This window comes from Suricata suricatta, chromosome 2 (assembly GCF_006229205.1).
Source record: "Suricata suricatta isolate VVHF042 chromosome 2, meerkat_22Aug2017_6uvM2_HiC, whole genome shotgun sequence".
NCBI classification, from domain to species: domain Eukaryota; kingdom Metazoa; phylum Chordata; class Mammalia; order Carnivora; family Herpestidae; genus Suricata; species Suricata suricatta.
In genome coordinates this window covers 130,989,757-130,992,345 of record NC_043701.1, presented here as the reverse complement: position 1 = coordinate 130,992,345, position 2,589 = coordinate 130,989,757, and positions in this window count along the sequence as shown.

The following is a 2,589-nucleotide window of genomic DNA, read 5'->3' as shown; positions in this document are numbered from 1 at the left end:
CTCGAAAGGCTACAAACAGAAAGCTGCCCTTGCCTTTTGTCGCCTGTGAGTGAATGGATGTTTCTCAGCCCTGAGGTTCTCTGGCAATAGGGAGAAAACTGTTGGCTTCTGACCATCAATTTGGAGACCTGAAATCTTACGAGATTCTAGGGGTGAGAGACAGAACAAGTCTCCATGCCAGATTTTCCCAGGACGCCCGCCATAGGAAAGGTAGCAAGGCCGGGAGAAGGCGAGGAGCGGGGCAGCTTCCAGAGTCAGGCACATTGTGGAGGTTTTTGACACGGACACCACATAGTGCCTTTTCGGAGAGCAGCTTTTCCGCTTGTTACGGAGCTCTTGTGGAATTCAGGTGTGCCCATTGGTAAAATGGGTCAACTCACTCTATGACTGACAGGTACAAGGCGCTTTTACAAAAATCCTTGCAAGAAAGACCTAGCTAGCAAGGCAGTGGGTCTCCTTTGCATGAGAAAGGGACTTTGATCTCATCTGGCTGCCCTCAAGCTAGGAAAAAAGCCACTGGCTTTTTTTTTTTAAATTTTTTTACATTTATTTATTTTTTGAGAGATAGAGTAAGACAGAGCATGAGTGGGGAGGGTCAGAGAGAGAAGGAGACACAGAATCTGAAGCAGGCGCCAGGCTCTGAGCAAGCATTCAGCACAGAGTCTGATGTGGGGCTCGAACCCACCATCTGTGAGGTCATGACCTGAGCTGAAGCCGGATGCTCAACCGACTGAGCCACTCAGGCACCACGCCACTAGCTTTTATGGGCTGAGAGTCAGGTGTTGAGCTCTCCTAAGCTAAAAAGAGATGTGGTGCCTCCCCCTCACCAGGCTCTGTGAGCTGAACTCTGAGAAGGTTCAAAGACATCCTTCTGTCCTTCTGTGAGGCTGAGCCACGGAAACGAAACCTGAATATGGGCGGACCTGTCTGGGTCCCACACAGGTGCCCACGGAACGGGCTGCCATCGGGAGGCCACTGCTGACTGAGTCTGCCCTGTTCCTGGCCGGCCCTCCGCCCAGGCAGGTGGACGGAATCAGAGGGGACTCTGGAACCTCCCTCAGGGAGATCTCATTGCTGTTGGCTTTTTGAGATCAGCCTTTCTGACCTTTGCGGTGGGGTTATTTGTGCCTTTTCTGGTTCTGGCAGAGGTCACTCCACCATCAGCGGCTGGTCTGATTTCACCTCCAGGTGCACACCCCTCAGATCAATGCAGCGGTCCCCAGGGAGGCCGGTTCTCTCTCTAAGCTTGTCGTGGGCTCAGCTCAGAATGGTAGGAATAAGGGCGGTATTGATCTATTTCAAAAACTGTTTTAACTCAGAATGCTGCCCTGACCAGTCTCCTGGACATGAGGTATCTTTCTCCCCTAACAATCATCCCAGATCAGCTTGCCTGAAAAGGCTCTCAGGAGATGCAGATTCAATAATTAAGTCTGTTTGAATTGTGTGAAATCGTTCTGTGAAAAGGCTTTTTGTCTCTCTAACACCCAACCCTTGTGGATGAATTGTCTGGGTGAGAGTATGATGGATAAAACTCGTGAAGTCACGGTAATGAGACACTTGACTCAGTAACAATGACAGGAAAGCCAAAAGCGAGGCCCTAGAGAAGGGAAAACTTCAGACCCAGGAGATGGAGGGCAGGGGATTAATGACACCGGTTTTCCAGAATCTGCCCCCGAGCCCTCCTCCTAGAACACTCCACCCTGCTCCCCTGGCCTGCTGCTCTGTGCCCCTCTTCCTAACTGCCTTCCTTGCTGCCGAGAGCATTCTAGATTCAAACTGACCCCTGAGCGTGTGCCTGCTCCTGACAGCTGACTGGGGGGGGGGGGCGGGGGAGGAGCTCCCACATGGTCCACACCAGACAACTCCAAGTACCATCTGTACCGCAGCAACAGATGATCGGGCATCGTGAGCAAGCTGGGCTGCTTGAAACTGACCGCCTGAAGGCAGTCCCTCTGAAAACAAGAACTGAACTGATTTATTTGAGGCTGAAGTGGTGGCTGTCAACTGGTGGAAGGCCACATTAGGAATCTTATACCCATATACTGCCTAACTGATGTATAATCCCCCGTGTGCCCTCTGGCGGTGTGCGTTTGAAAGGCAGGCATTAACTTCTCTGGTGGAAACACTGACCTACACCTAGAGATGGTTCTCAGGACTGTTCAAGTGTTTATGGAAACACTGCCGGTAGACCCAGGAGCCCTCAGACACGTACTCTTAGGGCAGCTTACCTACAGTATGAGTTATTCCATTAGAAAGGTGGTATGAACTTTATTCCTCATGTTTTAGTTGAAGGGATTTACGGTCCCAGCACAGCCTCAGAGACATTCAGGTCAACTCACTGGGGCCAATGACATGGATGACAGAATTTGCTCTAGATTTCATTCTTGCAGCCACGGCAAAGTCCACGCAAAGTATCAACATATCCAGCTGTACCTGGGTATATGCCTCGGGCCAGGGAGGCGAAGTTAATTCAGAAACCTGAGGAAGCCACCAGCCATTCTAAGGTAGACCTTGATGAAGGTGCCTGGGGGGCTCAGTCGGTTGGGCAGCCGACTTTGGCTCAGGTCATGATCTCACAGTCTGTGGGTT